Source organism: Perognathus longimembris, chromosome 11 (assembly GCF_023159225.1).
Source record: "Perognathus longimembris pacificus isolate PPM17 chromosome 11, ASM2315922v1, whole genome shotgun sequence".
In the NCBI taxonomy this organism is placed as follows: domain Eukaryota; kingdom Metazoa; phylum Chordata; class Mammalia; order Rodentia; family Heteromyidae; genus Perognathus; species Perognathus longimembris.
This window is the reverse complement of record NC_063171.1, coordinates 47749058-47773594: the sequence shown is the minus strand read 5'-3', so window position 1 is coordinate 47773594 and position 24537 is coordinate 47749058.

The window sequence follows — 24537 nt, the reverse complement described above, 5'->3', positions numbered from 1 at the left end:
GTTAAGGAAAATAAATCAAGCACAGAAAGATGATCTCACGCATAACTGGACTCTACAAGAGTTGACCTCCTAGACAATGTTAGTAGAACAGTGGTTAACAGAGCCTGAGAGCATAGGGGAGGGTGTGTATGGGAAATTGTTAGTCAGTGGGCACTACATTACTACTTAATGGGAGAAATGAGTTCCAGAGCAATATTAAAAGTAGAGTTAAAATAGATAGCAATTATATACTCCATATTACAGAAGGCTAGAAGAAGAGATTTACAAAGTTTTACCATAATGAAGCAATACTGTTGAGCAAAATAGATGTGTATACCCTGGTTAAATATTTTGCAATGCATATGTGTGTCAAAATACTACCCAACCACCACAAATAGGTATGGTTTGATGTTATCAGTTTAAAAAAAATAAGTTCAATTAAAAGAGAAAAAGAATGCAAACACAAAAAGATCCTACTATGTGTCATATCATATCCTGGCTCAGAATTATTCTACTGTCTTTACATTGCCCTTAGAATCAGGCTGAAATCTGCAATATGGCCTTCAAGGTTCCCATTGATCTGGCCACAACCTCACCTAGGTCTTTGAAAACGTGAATAAAGGTTGCCTGTTGTGACCAGTTCTGGCCAACTCTTTCTGCTTCATAGCATTTGAGTGTATTGAACTTCATACCTAGAATGATCTTTGTTCCAGTTCTACTCTTTGCTTCCTACCCCCCACTACCATGAACATACACACAGACACACAGACACACAGACACACACAGACACACACACACACACACACACACACACAGAGCACCATTCCCATTGCCACTGCCTGCTCATTTGGTAGGTCTTCAGAAAAGCTTCTTGCAACCCACTGCTATGTCCACACAGGCTTCCATCCCAGCCCCTACTTCCTGTCAAGCTCAGCCCTTTGTTTTCTTTATCAGACTCACTACAAGCTGAGCCTCCATTGGCATCTCGGGGGCTAGCAGGGTACCCAGCACAGAAAGGGCTTTCAACCAAACTTTAGGAAACAAGCAAACAAGGGTATATCTTCACCATGCTTAGCTTCAAATGTTTTATGTATTAAATTCTATTGTTTGTTTCCTTGTGTACTTTTTTATTGTCTAAGTGTCCTACTAGATATCAGCCTCCAGCCTACCAAAGCCTTAGTGTGCCTGGCACACCAGGGTCACATAGTAAACACTTTCCAAAGGTATGAATAAACAAATACTTGTACCCCTGGGATGCAGGGCCTGGATAAGAATAAATAATTCATAAATGGAGCTGAACTCTGATCTTATCTCATAACTGCAACAATTAGATCTTCACTCCCACACACGCTAAGATAAATGCTTTGTATAGTCAAAGATCATAATGCAGTAAATTTTAAAGATATTCACTTTAAAGAGCAGGGAAATAGCTTTTTACCTTACCAAATCTTTACAATGATCATCTATTGTCAGTTTTGAATCTGCAAACCGTCTATGCCTTTGGCTTAGTGGTTGTCCACCACTTTTCCCTTAAGGCTTGTGAAAACTCAATGTTGAGAGATGTTCTATTGAGACAGAGAAATAATGCACACTTCAAAATGCTCTTTTTATGACCAAATCCCACATCAACTCTTTCAAGTATTGCCTATTACACTCACAAAAGAAAACAAATCTCCCTTGACACAACATTTTGACCAAGTTCAATCTGGTTATTCATGTTATTCCAACTTTTTTTTTTTTGTAGAAAAGATAAACATGGTCTCTGAAAAAAAAAAAAAAAAAAAACATAATCAAAAAAGCACCACCCAGGCCCTTCCAAGGCCCAGCCCTGGTTTCCAGATGCGCTCTTCTTTCATCTTGGTTTAATTACAGCTCCAGATGTCAGCAACCCATCAGCTTCAGGTGTGATTCAGATTGCCCCAAAGCATCAGAGAGCCTGCCAAACTACCCAAGCATGAGAAACAAGGCTGAGAAATGGACTCCCTAAAACAAAGCCCATCATTACAAGGAGAAGACTTGTTTAGAGGAGGAGCAAAGTGATTATCTCCTTTCCTGCTTCAGATTTAGAAACACAGCAAAGGCAACTTGGTTCAAATGCAGTCTGTGTCTTAGATCAGTGGCAATGCTTCTAAGGGAGGTGTGGAACTTCTTGCAACCTAACTCCTGGTGAAACCTGGCTATTGCTCAAACTGTGGTCATGGCATTCAAAAGATAGTGAGAGCCTTGGTGAGTTGGTACCCTCACACAGTAGAAAGCTCACAGCATGCTCATTTATTCTTCTTTTTCCCCTTGATGTGTCAGCTCTAAACTTTCTAATAGTGCCTCTGGGTCTGTATTTAGACAAAAATGCAATTAGCTAACAGAGTTTGAAGGCTACCATAGCCAAAAACTTAAAAGATAACTCCCCCAAAAGATCCAGACATAGCTGAAAACCAAACTCCTAAAGGAGGTGGGGAGGGAATTCTCTTTGAATGAACTGGGCTCTTGCTCAAGACATGAAGACCAGAACATGCAGGCCCTTCAGGGACAGAGAGGAAAATCATAGCCAGCTCCCCCCCAGACCCAGGACAAGGAATTCCAAATCTTCTGAATACATCAGTGGGAAGCTGACCGGAAGTAGGAAGAAACAAGGAAGGGTGCTTCTTCAGGGCTTTCAGAAGGATCCTAACCCTCCTTGCACTGTGATTTTAGAGTTCTAGTCTTCTAAATTTTCTGCTGTGTTAAGTTTACCAGTTTGGAGCAGTTTTCCCTGGCATCCATAAGAAATTTATAATACACATCTTGATCAGGTCCTTTGCCATTTACACCCTTTTATCCCCTATAGTGGCTCCTATACTCCACATTTCAAAAGCACCAAGTTTTGGTCATTATAACACTAAACCTACAATTTCATTTTCCCATGCTTTTCACAGGCTATTCTTTATGCTCTGAGGTCTTTACACTTGTTGTTTACTTAAAATAATTATATTCATCCCTCTACATTCTTCTCAAACAAATTAATATCATCTGTATAAAGTCTCCCAAAATCCCCAGCCAGAATGCCTGCCCTGTCTTTCTATTGTACCACCCATGTCCTTGGGTTAGAATTGAGTTCTAACTGTTTTTTTAATATTTCCCATAGCCAACATAGTGCTTGATCCATGAGAGATATCAATGGAGTTTCTTTAGATTAATTATTAACTAGTGACTTCATAGAAAATAAGCCGCCCAAAGAAGCCAAAACCATGTCAACAGAGAATAAAATGAAGCAATCTTATGGCCATGTAACTCCTCATTTATAGAATGCATCAACACTTTCCTGCCATATAAAACTGTTTTGCAAACAATACCTTTGGAATCTAACCACAAGTAAACAAGCCGGCCTGATGGTATAAGCTAATGTAGCTATTTGTTTAAAGTATAGACTTCAGTGAGTGCATGCCTCTACACATCCCAATTGGAATGTATGTTCCCAAGGCTATGGATGGACAAGTTAAAGAGAGAAAAAAAAATCCTATCCCTGTACTGGCTCTTTGAATGAACTGATCTGTTCTAATTTGGTTTCCTCATTTAAAATGTATTTGCATAGAGGCTACCAGTTTCCATATCCCACTGGGTGCCCTTCTGAATGGCCTTTACTTCCTTTTTGTTAAATAAACTCTTTAAAAAAAAAAGTAGTTGTCTAAATTTGCCTGCCCCCATGAAGAATAACTTCATTACAAAATCTAGAAGTCACATAGATATGCATTGGGGGGGAGGGGCGGCAGGAGAGAAGGAGTTAAATGGGTTAAAGACAATTTACCTGAAACTTATTATAACCTTATAAATGTTAGTACACAATAAATTATACAAGGGAACCTTCTGAATAAATGTAAAGCTTGATCTTTGCTCTTGATAATTTTGGATATAATCGTATTCATTTTCCAGTATGCTGTTGGTCATTCTAAGCTGTTTTGCATGTAAATGTCTCTTAATTTAAGAATTAAATAAGGCGAACGTGTACAGGTTCAAACACAATCATAAAATTACATAGATATCATTTCTCTTTGATGTGTAGATGTAGTCAGAGACTAAAAGCTCAGTCATTCCACCTAAACTCAGCCATCCACACCATCTACCACTCTCCTTTCTCTATGTCTACATCAAAACTCTCAGCTTACCTGGTCCCAAAGGTCATGACCAAGAATTAATACGGCATGTTGAGAGATCATGCCTTAAGTTCTGAATGTATCTCTTCTTTAGGGGAAAGGGAAGAAGGAATGGATGATGCATAAACAATAGAAACGTTATTTCTCTATACTTCTAGATGTCTGGTGTGTGAGATCAATGAGACAACCAACATGATCAGCTCTGGAAGATCTGTCTTCTGAGTTTAAAAAAATTAAAAAATAAAAACACCTATTTGAGGGGATAAGCAGATCTTTATGTTAATTTCTTCCTATTGCATATTTAAGGTATTCATAGTGGGGCTGTTACAACAGTAAGGCAAACAGACATACCTGTCACTTCACAAGCCTCTTTTTCTGTGACAATGACACCTAAAGTTAGCTTCCTTTGCAAAAACTGCATACGTAATACAAGCTTCCATGTAGAGAATTGTCAAGACTTTAGGGGTTTCACATATTTTCCTGGACTACAGCATCAAGGAGCCAACAATGAAAAAGTGCTAGAATTTGGAGTAGATGAAGGTATATAGTACATATTATTTCTACCAAAATGCTACTGGTCAAAAATTCTGATAAACAGCCTCTGAACTGCTAGGGATGCTGGGAAAATGTAGTTCTAACTGCTGATCTTAGAAGGAATGAAAGTTATCACAATTTCTTTATGAATTGTTTACGTTATTCTTTAAAAACAAAACCAGCTTCTTCAGCATCCTAATTTGCTTGGGATCAAGTGATGCTTGTTCAGAGAATAAGAGCTGATCTGGTGGTCACAAGCACAACTATCATGGGTGAAGTTTCCAAGTCAGTACAGGAACGACTGTGTCTTTCTGGAATTTCAACAGAACACAGTTGTGGAATTTCAAGAGACTACTCTGACCCCTGATGTTGAACTTTGTAAGCTGATCCTGCCTCCTCAGATCTGAATGGCACCTCAAGGTTTCAGAGGACGAAAGTAGCAGGAAACAGATTTTCCTGAAAACTCTTTCAGTACCTCCCTACAAGAATTCTACTCCACTGTTGTAATAGAGTTAGAATGACTAAGGAAGGGAAAAAAAAAGACACTTTAAAAGTTGCAGTTCTATATGATGTGCATGTTTTCTACTTATTCAATGTGGCAACCCAACACTTCTGCAACACAAAGAAAGAACAGCTGGCAGGACAGTTAAACAGACCCAAGTATTAAGGGACATATCACTATTCCACTAACAAAGGAAAATGCCTGGGTATCCAATTATATATCCTGGGAACCCTAAACATTCTGGACACAGATAAGCTACAAGCATTATTAAGGACTTTCTATGCTCAGATAGTAAATTAGGTGATAAAATATATATTAATTCTGTTCATGCTTTGCATTATACAGGAGTGGCCTAAATTTGATATATTAAAACACTGAAATGATTTCCTAAGGTCACAGCTAAAGAGAAATAAAAGCATCATTTTACTCTGGACATTTTAACTTCAAACTTTGTTGTTTTTTTCTTTCTGCCATGCCATTATTATCCACCTTTCTAATATATACTACTTGATTATCTCATAAACTAATGTCTCACTTCCCTACTGTCCCACATCTTTAGGCCATAACTGCCGGGAACATCAAAGTCAGAGGATGTAACTTTACCTGGAGTATCTTTTGCTCCTTCTCAAACAGCACTTGAAAACTCAGCATTTAGTTTTACTTTGTGACAGCTAAAATAATAATGATGATGATGATAAAACCCAAGAAAAAGCAATGTGAAGTGAAAGAGAGTAGGAAGAGGTAGTAAGAGTTATCAAAATGATGCTCTGTAATACTCTTTTCTGTCATCCTATAGACCTGAATGGAGGAGAAATTATCTACATAATTTCAAAGATTCACTCAAACTAAGAATAGACAAGATAAGCAATTAGCAGAAAAAATCACTAATTATGGTGTTTCTTATAACTTTCTACATGCAATCAAGTTTATTATATAACAACATGATCTCAACCATTATTATAACTCCAATGATAATTATCACACCAGTTATTTTTCCAATTTTACTAAAAGCATTACCTACATGATGTTCCAAATGGGGCTATCTCTTGTAGGTGAACCCAGTGAAAGATAAATAGGAAGCCATTCACATCACTAAAACATGTGCACCATGAAACTTGCCTTTTAAAATATCTAATACAAAGTTTCAGTTATACAAGATGAATAATTTCTAGAGATCTTTTCTCTATCATTATGACAACAGTTAACCATATTGTATTGTACACTGAAAGTTCATTAAGAAGTAGCTCTTATGTTTAATGTTCTTGCCACAACTTTTTTTCAAGTTCAAAACTAGACAAAATCAAGAAGAGGAGATGTCACAAACTGATCAGGACATTTCTTGCCTGGTAATTTGAGAATCTTAAATTGTACTCTTAGGAGACCAATAATGACAGCCTGCCTGGCTGGAAACCTTCTTCTTTATGTAATGATGAAAGGTTATTTTTAAGGAATCGAATTAGATGCCAAAGGAATCGTTTAACTTCTTTTGTCAACACACAGGGTTTCTAAGAGGAAAATGCCAATCAATGGCTTTTCATGTCTGTCTTAGTAAAGCAAAGGGAATAGATTTAAATTACAGTTGGAGAGCTTTTACATCAACCTCTTGAGGATGATAAGCACCATTAACAATCCTGAAAAACAGCTGGAGATAGGACACAAGTGTTAGATCACCCTGGGAAACCAAACTCCAGCACAAGAAAGAAGAAAATAGACAGGGTGAGGAGGGTAAGGGAAGGAAGGGAGGGGAGGGAAGAAAAAGAAAAGAAGCCTGAGAAATAGAGCAATTTAGCCATGCCATGTTAGATAGCTTTAAGAAGATAAAGTATCCCCAACTAACGTCAGGAGAAAACACATATTTTTCCAAAGTCCCATATAACTCTTTCTCTCCAATAATCATTACTTTAAGACAATTTTTAATTATAATATGTACATGTGTCCATGGACTATCCAAGAATAAATTCATGTTTTCCTCTTAAGAGGGTGCTAAAGCCAAATCATATCGGGTCAGCATAGCAAATAGTGCCCATCTCTTCCCAACTCCACATTCAGTGTCTTCAGATTGATACCTTGAAATCAACCATAGTGTAATTATTTCTGTCACAAATTTACAGAAATTAGGAGAAACTGTCATCTGGAGTTTTGATATTGTTTTAAGTGATGACCAAATAGCCACTGTTTTTCATTGTGTTTAGAAAAAGATACATTCATTTTCTGTTCTGCAGAAACTACTTAATCCTACCCACTGTACCTCTAAAGTCTTATTCTTGAAATGAACACAGCAACTCCTGATTCATGGAGTATTTTCTACCATTGTAATGTATGTGAAATGCTAGGCACTGTATTGGCTCCTATGAAGGTGTTTCTGTGGACGGTTGGTGGTACCCAGGGTGATATGCCAGGAGTAGGTACAAGGCATATCAATAGGATCCAGCCTGAGAATTGGTTTTGCTTCTTTTTGAAACTGGGGATTTATTTTTACTGAATTACTATTGCCCAATACAAGACTAGTGCTTAGTGTTGGGTGTGCAAAACCAAAGACTCTCAGGATGAATAGAAATTATTTACCTTTTAAAATCCCCATCCTTCATTAAAAAAATTGTACCTAGTAGGGTGGTTTAAGTTAGTATTTCCAAATTTGACAAATCATGCCCTACCACTTGAAGAATTTCCAGGTATAAGAAACTTGATGCATTGTCCCTCCATAGATGAATGGATCAGGAAAATGTGGTACATTTACACAATGGAATTTTATGCCTCTATCAGAAAGAATGACATTGTTCCATTTGTAAGGAAATGGAAGAACTTGGAAAAAGTTATACTAAGTGAAGTGAGCCAGACCCAAAGAAACATGGACTCTATGGCCTCCCTTATTGGGAATAATTAGTACAGGTTTAGGCAAGCCATAGCAGAGCATCACAAGGCCCAATAGCTATACCCTTAGGAACACATAAGATGATGCTAAGTGAAATGAACTCCATGTTATGGAAACAAGTGATATATCACAGTTGTAACTACTTTCAACGTCCTATGTGTATATGTAGTTTCTATTATTGATGATGTTTTGTATCACCTTCCTATGTTTGTATCTACACTATCTCTGTAATCTTATCTGAGTATATTGGAAACCGTGTTTACTGGTATTGGAAGTAGGAAATTCAAAGGGAATACCAAATTCAAGAGACACAGGGTAAAAAAAGAGAAATAACTACAAAAGCAATACTTGCAAAACTGTTTGGTGTAAGTGAACTGAACACCTGGGGGGGGAGGGAAAGGGGGGGAGGGAGGGGGGCATGAGGGACAAGGCAACAAACAGTACAAGAAATGTATCCAATGCCCAACGTATGATACTGTAACCTCTCTGTACGTCAGTTTGATAATAAAAATTTGAGAAAAAAAAAGAAACTTGATGCATGTTTATTAAAATTATCTGTACATATGTTAAAACACAGGCTGCTGAGTTCTTCCTCAAACTCCAGACTCTTTGAGTTCAAGATAATAGCCAAACATTATATTTCTAATGAGTATTGAAGCTCATATTTCTGTTGGTGCTGTTGGGTCCTAGAACCGCATTTTAGAACCGCTGTTCTTATCCTTTCCTCCACTCTGAAATCCATTATCTTTATACCACACTGCTACCTACTAGATTCCCTTATTGTCAGAACATTTTCCTTCCCAAGAGACATCTTGGTCTCACAATAAGGTTGTACGGCTGCATAGCAAACATTCCAGAATGTGATAGCTTAAAAAAATCTTATGGTTAATAAATTTATGGTTTAGCAAAACGTTTCTGCTGATTTAGGTCAATTTAGTTCATCTCCAATTGGGCTTAAGCATTCAGCTACGGTCATCTGACTGGAAGTTGGCCATTCTCAAATTCTCACATGCTGGGTAGTTGCCTGGCTGTCAACCGGGGTGACAAGAATATTTTGGCCGTGTTGATCATCTAGTAGGAAGCAGAGGCCAGCTTACATGGCAACTGGCAAGATCCAAGGACAACAGACACACCCTTGATCCCCTGAGACACAGACTTCAAATTGTCCTAACTTCTTTCCCTTTGAATTCTACTCTTATGAATTAAAAGACCAGCCTAGATTCCAGATACAAGATGGAAGGTGCACCAAACTCACTTTTCAGAGGACATAACTGTAAGATAGTAGCTCTCTTCAAACCCTAAAAAAAAGCCCAAATATATTTCAATACCAAGCCAAAAAGAGCTTGGTTTCTCCCACCATCTTGGCTCCTGTAGAAGCCTGCTGGGAAGAGGTATGGAAGGCTGTGCTACCAGGCCACTCTTACTGGAACTTACAGGAGCACCAGCTCTTTTCAAAACTGAAGATGTTTATGCAAAAATGAAGCCAAACTCTATTTGGACAAGAGATGTGCAAAGCAAAAATCAACACAGGGATTCCTAGTGACAAACAAAACCAAACCATACTGAGTAACCTAGGGAAAAGTAACTTGTATCAATGGATACAGTGGCATCATTTATGCCAAATTCTGAGGCAACCTTCCTGCTAAGTAGTCCTACTGTAGGAATGAGTCCACAGACCTCTTCCTATATCTAAGAATGAGATGGAGGAAAGAAAACCTCCACACACTGTAATTGCCCAGAGCCATGGAAACCAGGGCCAAAATTTTTCCATGGTGTAGCTGGATCTTGTCCACTATTTCATATGCACAACAAACCACCCACCAGATGTTTAATCTTGGAGAAGATAGGTTATGTAATAAGTTTACCACATAATTAAAAAATATTTGTCCTTCATTCTTATATCTCCCTCCTCCACTTAATATTTTAATAACATTTTCCAAGACTGTATGCAAAAAGAATTAGAGAAGTGTTTTTAAATAACACTTTGATCTTCCCTCCCCAATGAAGTCTCCCCACCATCCATTTAGTTCTAATGTAGTATTAAAATGCCTGGTATTGTTTCCTTAATAGAAATAACATCATCACTACCAGAAGAAAAGGTCAAGTTGATGAGAAGACTAGGTGAGCTATATTGCATTTATGCTTCATGTGAGAACATATTTCTTCTTTATTCTTTTACTGTTGAAATTGGCCTTTGAAAACTGTTTACAGGATTTAAACTTGTAGCTATTGGAATTTATTAGAATGTCTTTGGAAGCTAGAAGTCATTTTAACACTTTGTACTGTGTGTGTGTGTGTGTGTGTGTGTGTGTGTGTGTTGTTTATGTGTTTATGTGTCTATGTATGTGCCAGTACCTTGGGCTTGAACTCAGGACCTCATGCTCTCACTTGGCTTTTTTGCTCAAGGCTAGCACTCTACCATTTGAGCCATGCCTCCATTTCTTGATTTTTTTTTCTTATTAATTGGAGATGAGAGTCTTGGTGATTTGTTTGCCTGGGCTGGCTTTGAACCACAGCCTCAGAGCCATCAGTATCCATCCATCTTATACTTTTAGGAAAATTAGTCCCAAAATATGAAAGCAAATGCAATAAATGAGTGAATGAGATACGTAGCAACCTATATTCTGCTTATGTATACTCTGAGGTCTCCTATATCAAATATACAAATAGGATCTGTTCTCTTCCCTGACTAAAGCAATATTTAGGAATGGAGAAAAGAAAATGTACTAACTTTGTCTTGCCAGATTCACACATAATTAACTATACAATAGTAATTCCTGAAGTTTTCAAATTGATTACAGTAGGCAAATGAGTAATTAAAAAGAGTTTTGCTGGCAGAGGGAGGAGGATCAGGAGGGAAAAACTGAGAAGAGGTGATACTGTTCAAAAAGAAATGTACTCATGCCTTGACTTATGTAACTGTAACTCCTCTGTACATCACTTTACACTAACAATAAAATAAGAGTTTTAGAGATAATTGAACCTATAAGCTTGAAATATGTGAATCTTTTTTCCAATTGAATCAAGAGATTTTGTCCAACAAGTTTACTCCAAAATTTACTCTAGTCATTTAATGAATATTGATTTTTTTCCCCTCCAAACTATAAACTTCATTGGTAAAGCACATCACCTTATTCCTCTCCATAAGCCACAGCAATAAATATAAAGCTAGATACCGAGTAAGTTTAGTAAGTACTGATGATAGCTTGATTAACTGAGAACTTCAAATATAGAAAATTCCTGAAGAAAAAGAGATATTTTATTAAGATGATCTTATATCTGGCTCGTGTTCTTCTTCTGCAGCCAGTGTTTCTTTTCTGAATTTATTTTTAAAAAATCTGTCTACATTTGTGGAAATGGGTTATAATAAAAAAAAATAGCTGGTGAGCATAACATTCTTTTTTTTTTCCTTAATTTTTTTTATTTTTTTTCAAATTTTTATTATCAAACTGATGTACAGAGAGGTTACAGTTTCATAGATTAGGCATTGGATACATTTCTTGTACTGTTTGTTACCTTGTCCCTCATACCCCCCTCCCACTCCCCCTTACCATTTCCCCCCATGAGGTGTTCAGTTCACTTACACCAAACAGTTTTGCAAGTATTGCTTTTGTAGTTGTTTGTCTTTTTTTTACCCTGAGTCTCTCAATTTTGGTATTCCCTTTCAATTTCCTAGTTCCAATACCAGTACACATGGTTTCCAATATATTCAGATAAGATTACAGAGATAGTGTAGATACAACCACAGGAAGGTGATACAAGAACATCATCAATAATAGAAGCTACGGATACACATGGGACTTTGAAAGTAGTTACAACTGTGATATAACAATTGTCTCCATAACATGGAGTTCATTTCACTTAGCATCATCTTATGTGTTCATAAGGGTATAGCTATTGGGCCTTGTGATGCTCTGCTATGGCTTGCCTAAACCTGTACTAATTATTCCCAATAAGGGAGACCATAGAGTCCATGTTTCTTTGGGTCTGGCTCACTTCACTTAGTATTATTTCTTCCAAGTCCTTCCATTTCCTTACAAATGGGGCAATGTCATTCTTTCTGATAGAGGCATAAAATTCCATTGTGTATATGTACCACATTTTCCTGATCCATTTGTCTACTGAGGGGCATCTGGGTTGGTTCCAGATTCTCGCTATGACAAATTGTGCTGCGATGAACATTGTTGTGCTGGTGGCTTTACTGTGATTTTGTTTGTGGTCTTTTGGATAGATACCCAAAAGTGGGGCTGCTGGGTCATAGGGGAGTTCTATATTTAGCCTTCTGAGGAATCTCCATACTGCTTGCCAGAGTGGCTGAACCAGTTTACATTCCCACCAACAATGAAGTAGGGTTCCCTTTTGGTCACATCCCCTCCAACAATTGTTATTGTTAGTTTTCTTGATATAGGACATTCTTACTGGGGTGAGATGGAATCTCAATGTTGTTTTGATTTGCATTTCTTTTATGGCCAGTGATGTAGAGCACTTTTTCATATGTCTTTTGGCCATTCTCATTTCCTCATCAAAGAAGTCTCTTTGTAAGTCTTTAGCCCACTTGATGAGGGGGCTATTGGTTCTTTGAGGTTGTGTTTTGGAAAAGGGTAATTTTTTTAGTTCTGCATATATTTTAGATATGAGGCCTTTGTCCGTTGAATGGCTGGTAAAGATCTTCTCCCAGTCTGTGGGCTTTCTGTTTATCTTGCGAGCTATGTCCTTTGCCGTGCAGAAGCTCTGCAATTCGATGCCGTCCCATTTGTCCAACCTTTCTTTGATTTGTAGCCTTTCTGGGTCTTTGTTAAGAGAGAGTGGACAACCCTGCCTTGTTCTTGATTTTAAAGGGAATGGCTTTAGTTTTTCCCCATTTAGAGTTATGCTTGCTGTTGGTTTGTCATAAACTGCCTTGATTATATTCAGGAATGTTCCCTGGAATCCCAGTTTTTCCAGGGCTTTAAGCATAAATGGGTGCTGGATTTTATCGAACACTTTTTCTGCATCCAGAGATAAAACCATGTGGTTCTTTACCTTGCTCCAGTTGATGTGGTGGATTACATTAATTGACTTGCGTATATTAAACCAACTTTGCATCCCTGGAATGAATCCAGTTTGATCGGGGTGTATGATTTTTATGATAACCTGTTGAATTCGATTGCCCAGAATTTTGTTGAGAATATTTGCGTCTATGTTCATCAGGGAAATTGGTCTGTAGTCCTCTTTCCGTGATGAGTCCCTGCCTGGTTTTGGGATGAGGGTTATACTGGCCTCATAGAATGAGTCTGGTAGGGAACGTTCTCTTTCAATTTCATTGAAGAGTTTGAGAAATATTGGTGTGAGTTCTGTCTTGAAGGCCTTGTAGAATTCTGCAGTGAATCCGTCTGGACCTGGGCTTTTCTTAGATGGGAGATCATTTATTGCCGTTTCTATTTCAATACTGAATATGGGTCTGTTTAGAAGGTTTAAATCTTCATGGTTGAGTTTGGGGATATGAATTTTTTCTAGGAAATCATCCATTTCTTCCAAGTTCTTGAATTTGTTGGCATAAAGGTTTGCAAAATAGTCCCTTATTATTTTCTGAATTTTGGTTATTTCTGTGGTGATGTTACCTGTTTCATCTCTTATCTTGTTTATTTGAGTCTGCTGCCTTCGTTTCTTGGTCAGGTTTGCCAGGGGTCTGTCTATCTTGATGAGCATAACATTCTTAAAGAAAATGTGGTACACAGCCTGGGAGAAGATATTTACCAGCCATTCAATGGACAAAGGCCTCATATCTAAAATATATGCAGAACTAAAAAAATTACCCTCTTCCAAAACAAAACCGCAAAGAACCAATAGCCCCCTCATCAAGTGGGCTAAAGACTTACAAAGAGACTTCTTTGATGAGGAAATGAGAATGGCCAAAAGACATATGAAAAAGTGCTCTACATCACTGGCCATAAAAGAAATGCAAGTCAAAACAACATTGAGATTCCATCTCACCCCAGTAAGAATGTCCTATATCAAGAAAACTAACAATAACAATTGTTGGAGGGGATGTGGCCAAAAGGGAACCCTACTTCATTGTTGGTGGGAATGTAAACTGGTTCAGCCACTCTGGCAAACAGCATGGAGATTCCTCAGAAGGCTAAATATAGAACTCCCCTATGACCCAGCAGCCCCACTTTTGGGTATCTATCCAAAAGACCACAAACAAAATCACAGTAAAGCCACCAGCACAACAATGTTCATCGCAGCGCAATTTGTCATAGCTAGAATCTGGAACCAACCCAGATGCCCCTCAGTAGACGAATGGATCAGGAAAATGTGGTACATATACACAATGGAATTTTATGCCTCTATCAGAAAGAATGACATTGCCCCATTTGTAAGGAAATGGAAGGACTTGGAAAAAATTATACTAAGTGAAGTGAGCCAGGCCCAAAGAAACATGGACTCTATGGTCTCCCTTATTGGGAGTAATTAGTACAGGTTTAGGCAAGTTACAGCAGAGGATCACAAGAGCCCATTAGCGATACCCTTATGAACACATAAGATGATGCTAAGTGAAATGAACTCCATGTTATGGAAACGATTGTTATATCACAGTTGTAATTACTTTCAATGTACCATGTGTATCTGTAGCATCTATTTTAGATGATGTTCTTGTATCACCTTCCGGTGGTTGTACCTACACTATCTCTGTAACATTATCTGAGTATATTGGAAACCATGTATACTGGTATTAGAACTAGGAAATTGAAAGGGAATACCAAAATTGAGAGACTCAGGGTAAAAAAAGACAAACTACAAAAGCAATACTTGCAAAACTTTTTGGTGTAAGTGAACTGAACACCTCATGGGGGGAAAGGGAAAGGGGGTGGGGGTAGGGGGGTATGAGGGACAAGGTAACAAACAGTACAAGAAATGTATCCAATGCCTAATGTATGAAACTGTAACCTCTCTGTACATCAGTTTGATAATAAAAATTTGAAAAAAATAGATGTATTCAGCAATGTTAAAAAAAAAAGAAAATGTGGTACAGGAGGAGGAAGAGAGTGTAATGAGGGTAAGTGTATGTATGTATGTAAATGTGTAAATGCATATATGTATGTAAATCTCATATAAAAATCCATTACCTTGTACATTTTCATATGTGCTACTAAAAGAAGTACAGTAAATATGCAGATGTGGAAATCCTTAAGAAGAAAGATTGAACCAGATCAATGAGGAAAAATAACTAAATAAACAAATATAAACAAAGAGTAACTGTTCCTTTCAACAAGGCAAAGAACTTCAAATACGTAATGACATAATTTCTAATGATGGCTTAAAGGTGTCTGAACTAAAATGATAAAAACTTTTGGAGATAGAGGGGCTGGGCATATAGCCTAGTGGCAAGAGTGCCTGCCTCGGATACACGAGGCCCTAGGTTCGATTCCCCAGCACCATATATACAGAAAACGGCCAGAAGCGGCGCTGTGGCTCAAGTGGCAGAGTGCTAGCCTTGAGCGGGAAGAAGCCAGGGACAGTGCTCAGGCCCTGAGTCCAAGGCCCAGGACTGGCCAAAAAAAAAAAAAAAAAAAAACTTTTGGAGATAGAGACAGCTACAAACTTAGGAATTAAACTTTCCACAGCAAACCATCAAGAGCAATATACATTTTTAATGCACACTGGAACAGTGTTTTCCCAGTGAGTTCTGTTGGAAACAGTACATTGTTGTGAAAGGGATACAAGTATTTCTTTTTTTTAAATGGTACTGGGTATCGATCGTACTTGCTAGGCAAGCACTATGCCACTGAGCTACACTCCAGCTCAGGGAAACAAGTATTTCAATGGGAAATAAAATGTAAAACATTGGGATAAAGTAAGCAGGATTTTTGTATACAAGACTTTTTTAAGTTTATGTATGCTAATGAGCCAGATCGATCTCAAAGGGAGAACAACACTGAACAGATTTCAAAAACTTGCTCTGCTAAAGAAATACTTTTCCTCAGAAGAGAAAGATTATTTTTCTTTGTGAAGAAAGAAAAGTCATTTGTAGGACCTACATAACTAGGATGGTAACAATAGTTCTACTGTGTATCAAATAATTTGCTTTCCTGATTTTAGATATTGAGTCTATCCAAATAATTGGAATCCATTTGTTCAGTAGTGGGACCCACACTATTCAAAACATTTTACACTTCAGACATCTACATATTTGGCATTGTTTAAATTCTAAAAAAAAAAATCTTAGCTGGATCTAGATAAACAAAGGCTGCATGGATTCCCTCATTTGTAGTAGATAGAAGGTGCCTATAATCTGTAAGTAAACACACTGGGTGATAATCAAGGGGTTACAAATAAATTAGCAGAAATACAATAGACTCTATGGAGAGCTCAAATACTATAATTCGTTAGAAAGACTAAGTCAAAGCCCAACAAACTAAGTACCAGGAAGTAGGTACTGGCAAAGGGAAAGAGTAGATGAATGGAGGAGGAAGTAGGGGAGAACGCAGTCAAGAATTCAGTCAAGAATTCATCATATATAACACAAAACTAAGAAAAGTAAGGGAAGGCATGACTCAAGAGGGATGAGTATGTTGAGGGGGGTGACACTGATCAAGACGCATTGTATTCGTAAACTGTTTCTTTCAATCGAACCTCCTTCTTACAAGTACTTAACGGTAATAAAAATAATACATTGTAAAGATTGATATGAAAGCTAAAAGAATTATAATTAAGTTCATTAATTTTTTTAAAGTTTATCTGTGAAGGGGTGATATAGTTCTCACTTCAGGCATAGTCCCAATTTACATAATAGTTTTGTTGTGTGTGTGTGTTTCTTTTTGGTGCTAATCCTGGGCCTTGAACTCAGGGCCTAAACACCATCATTAAGCTTCTTTTTTTTTTGTTTGCCAGTTTGGGGGCTTGAACTCAGGGCCTGGGCAGGGTCCCTAAGCTTCTATTGCTCAAGGCTAGCATTCTACCACTTGAACCACAATGCCACTTCTGGCTTTTTCTGTTTATGTGGTACTGAGGAATTGAACCCAGGGCATTATTCATGCTAAGCAAACCCTCTATCACTAAGCTACATTCCCAGTACATCCTTAAGATCTCAGCCTTCTGAATAGCTAGATTTACAGGCATGAGCCACCAGCACCAGGCTTATAATAGGTTTTAAAATAGAAAGAAAAATAGTAGGAATATCTATCTATTTAAACATTCATCAAGCATTCACTGAGTATACATTAGGCTTACTGGGGGCTAAAGCTACTGTGGTGAAGGGGAGGGACCCAGGAAAGAGACTGACAATGTATAAGGAAATGGAAAATTTCATAGAGGAGCCTTGAAGACAAGATAACAATGATAACAAGATGGGCTGGGTGGACAGTTTCATTTGAATGATTCGAGGACCTCTTCGTAGATATGGGACTTAAATGAGCCATATAAGCCAAGCAGCAAAGACCTGGAGAAGAACAACACTATTCCAGCCAAATAAAAACAAATAATAAACTCTCAGGTAGTAGTAACATACTTTCAATATACTTCCAATAGTATATTGAACATACAATATACGATAGCATATTGAAGTGCTATAGTCCCAGTAATTCTATACTCTCAAATAGTAGGTACAAGTTTATGAGGTTATAGTAAACATTCTTAGGATCATATCTGTCCCATAGGTAGTCTAATGGTTAACACAATGATGTTGATAATAATATGACAGTGACAGTGATGACTACAATGGTATTTTAAGAGTGAAATAAAGCAGAATGGATTCCCAAAAGTCTGAGTCAGAGCCAGGTGCTGATGATGCGTGCTGGTCATCCTAAACTACTCAGGAGGCTGAGATCTGAAGATCAAAGTTGAAATCCAGCCTACATAAACAAATCTGGCAGACTCTTATCTCTAACTAACCACCAAAAAGCCAGCAGTGAAGAAGTGACTCGACAGCCTTGAACAAAATAGCTAAACAAAAACACAGAATGGAAAGAAAACACAGGGAAATAACTTGGTGAATCACTCCAACCCAACCCTGGAGGAAGCAGAGAGCCAGGGGAGAAGGAGGGATGAAGATGCCCTTCAGGAGCGCTCAGAAGTGGCCTGGGGAGACTCCCCCTACATCAACAGCATTCTCAGAGTTCCCAACTGCACCCCAAGTGTCAGATACAATGGAGCAAAACTACAACCCACAGTCTGTGGTCAGAGAGCCCCTGGAAGTGGAGAAATGGACAATTCTAATAAAGAAAGGAGTACATTGGAAACTGTATATACTGGTATTAGAACTAGGGAAGTGAAAAGGAATATCAAAACTGAGAGACACAGGATAAAAAGGCAAACGACTACAAAAGCAATACTTGCAAAACTGTTTGGTGGGCTGGGGATATGGCCTAGTGGCAAGAGTGCTTGCCTGGTATACCTGGGTTCAATTCCGCAGCACCACATATACAGAAAATGGCCAGAAGTGGCGCTGTGGCTCAAGTGACAGAGTGCTAGCCTTGAGCAAAAAGAAGCCAGGGACAGTGCTCAGGCCCTGAGTCCAAGCCCCAGGTCTTGCAAAAAAAAAAAAAAAAAAAACTGGTGTAAACCAACTGAACAACTCATGGGGGGAGAGGGAAAAGGGGGGGGAGAGGGAAAAGGGGAGGGGGAGGGGAAATGAGGGAGGAGGTAACAAACAGTACAAGAAATGTATCCAATGCCTAACATATGAAACTGTAACCTCTCTGTACATCGCTTTGACAATAAATAAGAAAACAAAACATTATCCCTTAAAGAATAGCATTCAGTAACAGCAATAGTCACAAGACAATATGTTGGAAATTAACTGTACAACTTGGGCAGGAAGATTAGGGGGCAGTGAAAGTGGGAGAAAAATGAGGGAGGAGATAACAATTTTGACAAAAAATGTACTCACTACCTTATGTATGTAACTGTAAGCACCCTGTATATCACCTTGACAATAAAAATTAAACTTAAAAGAAAAAAAAAGGATGACCATGGCAAATGGGGTCCAGAGAGAAACAAAGACATCAATAATTACTATATTATGTGCATATGATTAGAAAAAAAGCTGGAAACTGAAGTTTACTCAATCTGCCATTACACTAAATTTAATTGGCGTCATTAAATATAAATTAATGTATAACTATAATTTAACTTAACTATAATACCACAGGAAGGCAATGATATTTTCCCAATGAAGTTATTATTCAATGAGTCATTAACAATAACAAACTCCTAGCAAGCAACAGATTTTCCATGAAAGTGAAGTAGACATTATTCCAAGCCTTGGCATCTTCTATTACCAAAATTTACTTCAAACACCATTAAAGACCCAGCCATACCACTCCTGGGCATCTACCCAGAACATCACAAGCCAGGATATCATAAAGACACTTACACATCCATGTTCACTGCTGTACTATTCGCAATAATGATTAGTGTTGTGAGTAGTCTTGTGGAAACAACCCAGATGCCCTACAATAAATGAATGGATTTTTCAAATGTGGTGCCTATACACAATGGAATTTTACACAGCCATTAGAAAAAAATGTTATTATGTCATTTGCAGGGAAATGGATGGACTTAGAACCAATCATGTTAAGTGAGGTAAGCCAAGCTGAGACAAATGGTGCATGTTTCCTCTCATATGCAAAAGCTAGGTCTGAAATACACTGGGCCCTAATAACTTATATGAGTCTGTAGGAATTAGCACACAGTGAGACCAAAGGAGGATACTCTTAGGAAAGGAATAGAAAGGCACAATGCCTATGTGCATCTGATCATACAAAATAATATTTATCAAAAAAACTCTAGGAAATGGATGAGGGTTTTTTTTTTCATTTTGCTTTTTGTTTTCTTTTCTTTTTGTTCTGTTTCTTTGTTTACATGTCTTTGGGAGGGTAAAAGGAGGCACAGAAGGCAAAGGATAAACAAACACAGCAATGGTACTCACTAGTTGCTATGTTGAAAATGAACTATATAACTTGTGGGTGGAATGGGAGGGAAAAACTGGGAGAAAGTGAGGTAAGGGATGACATTGTCCAAAACCAAATGTACTTGTAACGTGACTTACGTAACTGTAACCCTGCTGTACATCACCCTGATAATACCAATTAAGAATATTTTTAAGGCATTAGCTAGGGGATGCAGCTCAGTGGTACAGTATTGGCCTAGCATGTGCTAAGCCCTAGGTTCATTCTCCATTCTCCAACAATACAGTCATAAGCTGACTTTTGACACTGCATCCTAAGCACATTAAGATGTACTCATTGTTAATGAACATCAACCACAAGTAACAAGCAGTATGTGCTACCAAGCTTCTTATAAGGACTTTGAACTCAGGGCCTGGGCACTGTCCCTGAGTTCTTTTTGATCCAGGCTAGCCCTCTGCCACTTTGAGAAACCAACTTTTGCAGGAATTAGCTAGAGATAAGAGTCTTTTGGACTTTCCTGCCTGGGATGGCTTGGAATCCTGATCCTCAGATCTCCTTCTCCTCAGTAGATAGGAGTACAGGCATGAGCCACCAGCACCCAGCCTTCTTGAGCTCTTGTTTGTTTCATTCTTTTCCATTTACATCTCTGATTCTAGGTATATAGCTAACCCAGAGAGGACTAACGCATTAAGTCGGCTCTTAACAGTTTTTGAGAACCAACACAGGCTGTTACAGCAAATCACCTCTGTAAGCAAGGGGTCTGAATATGATACCCTGAGAGCAGGGTACAGAAGATGAACCTCAAAAGGAGGGCATTGGCATCCACAGGAAAGAGCGCATGCGCCTGCAGACAAGGCAAAGGTCCCAAAGGAAACTTCTCTGTACCTGTGCGAGCTGATGCTATGCAGAACAGGTGAAGCACGTGGCCTGTGAAACTGAATTCAGATCCCAGGGCAAGAATGTGATTGTACTCCATGGGGAAGAAATGACCCCCAATCTCTTATGTCTAGGAGTGTTCTCTTCCATTGGAGAGGCCAATATTTTGATTCAATTACATCAGAATGCTTTGAGTCCCAGCCTAGGAATATGGAGAATCCTCGTGAGTATTACAACCCTGTGTTATCTTTATCGGAATGTTTTCAGGCTCATGGACATGGTGGGGAATCCGTGTCTTTTTAGACTCTTTCTGCATACCTGATTAAATCCATCTGGCTTTGGTTAATTGACAATTAACCTGCCAAGGACTGTCTTGGAAGACCTGCAGAATCCAAGCATCCCTCAGCAGTCATCTTGCTAAAATTAGATCTCAGAAGAAGATCTGAAGTGCAACAAGCACTCAGAAAAAAAGATGGCATTGGGGAGGGAGCGGGGTGGGTTGAAGGTGTCTAGGGGTTCCTTGGAGGACAGCAAAAGTGGCAGTGCTGGCAGGTAGCCAGAATTTATGTTCCTTTCTAGCCACCCCCATGTTTAACCATGTCTTACGAATGATGTGTTATAACTATGTGTTGATGGAAATGAGAGGCCAGTAAGGACTAGTATATTTCTCAATAAATCACCAAGAAATGACATTCTTGAGATGTTAGTTTGTGAGAACAGTTGTTAAACATCATTACAAGGTTTCAGGGGCCGCTGTGACTCATGGAAAAGAAAAGTCTTCCTAAGCATGGAGCAACCTGCTGGGGCGGTACTGCGCAGATAATCCTAACCACCTCACTGTCAATCCGTGTACACACCTAAGATCCACACTTCTTCATGTGCATTTAGGAGGAGAGGGAAAAGAACACAGAAGAATTGACTGTTGCACTCGACTCTGTAGGCTTATTGGGTGGTGGTTTCTTTTATTCTTATGACTTTGGTCTGGTCTATGTCAAAAGAGGGGAGTTTTTTTAGTCTTAGTATGTTATATCTAAAATATTGGGGATGGGGATATGGAAAGGTCACTTTTATTCCTCTGTCATACTCCTGTATGTTACAAGCAATTCAGTCCTTAACAAGTTTATGAAATTCAAATATGTTGAGCTCCCTCTCTCTCTGTCACACACACACACACACACACACACACACACACACACACATACACACACCCCACTTTGCTTAAACCTTTCCTCATATCTCCTAAGGAGAAATACCAAAATCCTTTATAAAGGTTGAAGGCCCAATATAAGGGCATTTACCTTCTTTCCTGGCTTATATCAGGTTGTGCCTCATCTATTTAAGAAATATTTCTTTGCATTTAGCTAAACAATTCTTGTTTCAATACCTCAAGCATTTGTGTTTCCCACAAAATATACAGCTTTCTTTAAGTTGTTTAAAATTTTACAGTCTTGGGGCTTGGACTCAGGGCCTGAGCACTATCGCTGGCTTTTTTCTGCTCAAGGCTAGCACTCTACCACTTGAGCCACAGCGCCACTTCCAGCTTTTTCTGCTTATGTGGTGCTGAAGAATCAAACCCAGGACTTCATATATGCAAGGCAAATACTCTACCACTAGGCCATATTCCCAGCCCAGCATACAGCTTTTGTATTTGCTGGCTCTGCATATATTATTCTCCACTGCAACATCCCTTCCAGCATCCAGGTTAACTCTATCGTGCATCTCTCGACCCAGTCTCCCTTCCTCAGGGCAATTGTCCTTGACTAGAATAGGTTCTCTGTGGCACACATGGAACCCCTACCATCCTACATTTCAGAGTAATCGCAATTTTACATTTATTTGGCACTCCTTGACTAACAAGCAATCAAGATGTAATATTTCACCTTTATTTCTCCAGATTCTAGTACAATTCCTAGTACATTATAAGCAATTTGACAAAAAAGGTGTTGAATGAATGAATTCTGTATGCTACCAAATGTAGCCACAATTTTCTTCACTTCTATCTCCCTCTCATTCTTCATATTCACCTCTACTTCTCTCCCCCATGCTCTTCATTCAGAGCTTACAACTTCTCACATGATGTAAAGTCTCCAGTCTGCTAAAGTCATAGTACTCCCGCCCAGCACACATATCCACAGAAGAGTGGAGTTTCTATACACCTCTAATGCGTGTGTCCTTATGAGCCAGATTGGGAAAATCTGGCTTAGCAATGATCAGTTTGACACTTCAGTCTCACTTAAGAGTGACTTTTTCTGTGAAATCCTTTCTTTCCCTTTGTGATTCTACTACTACCCGGAAGGCTTTTTAATCATACCCTGAATATTTAATTTGCATTATTATGGTCTTTTCTATATAATATTTTTAAAAATCTGTTTGGAACACAACATAGATTACCTATGCCTGAACTTTTAGACTAGCTGATGCTACTCAGCCAGATGAATACAGCACAGGAAAACTCACTAGGAAAAAAAAATACTTCATCCAAGTATCCTGGGTAGTTGTTGGATAGTAGTTAAATTAATTTCCTTCCATCATCACCTTCATCAATGCAGATTAAGAAGTAAAAATTAGGCACATTAAAAAATAAAAACGAAAATGCCTCTTTCAGATTCCCCAAACTGTTTTTCTTAGAAGTAAACTTCCAAACTACTACCATGACTAAGCAGAGTGTTGGAATTTCAAATGATAAATATCCCCAACTGAAAAAAAAATGGCGTCTCTGTGAAACTGAGTCCTACGTACCAGGAGGCTATTTGTGCTTTTGCCAGCCAGAATATTTTCTGACAATTGATGCTTCCCAAATCAGATGTTTCTCATCAGCAAGATGAGAGGGATTCCAGAAGGTGAAGATTTTATAAATGCATTGGAAAATGTCAACATTTTTGTTTCGAGTTAGGATTCAAATGAGTATAACCTCATATTTTAAAATGCCAGGAATGCTCTTGATGTGGTATAAAGGCAAAAGGGAAAACTGAGGCTGCCAGAACTACCTTTTTTTTTACCTCTCAGATGAACTTGACAATAGAATGAGCATGGGCAGAAGTCCATACACACAAAAGTACTCATGTGCTCGCTGAGAAGCCATGAATATCACAGAGCGGATGGCCAGCTCGAACAAAGCTCCTTCCAACATACGCCACCCAAGAAAGGATGCTCACTCTCAGCCACTACATTCAGATTTTAGTTGTGACTATCAACTTCTTGCTCCTGATCTAAAAGGCAAGAACTCTTTCTTTGTGGAAGCTACCGTCCCTTCTTCATTCATAATATTATCCCTTGTGAATAAACATCCTAGTAGCCTCAATTGTAAAATGTGGATGATGGAATGAGGGAATGATATAATGCCGATCTCTCAAGGTTGCTGGGAGGAATAAGTAAGAAAAAAAAAAAGACACAGAAGTTGCCTGGTACCAGTGGCTCAGTGGTTTATGCCTGTAATCCTAGCTACTTAGGGAGCTGAGATCTGAGGATCAAGGTTCAAAACCAGCCTTCCCAAGAAAGTCCATGAGATTCTCATCTCCAATTAACAAGCAAAAAGCCAGAAATGGAGCTGAGAGTCAAGTGGCAGAGAACTAGCCTTGAGCAATAAAGCTAAGGGACAGCATCCAGGTCCCTGAATTAAAGCTACAGTATTATCACCAAAAGAGAACAAGAACAAGAGAGAGAGGTGGGGGGAGAGAGAGAGAGGTGCATGGGTCTACACACTGTAGAACTAAGTATCAGCTGAACTAGAAGTCAATGCCATCCTCCTAGCAGAAG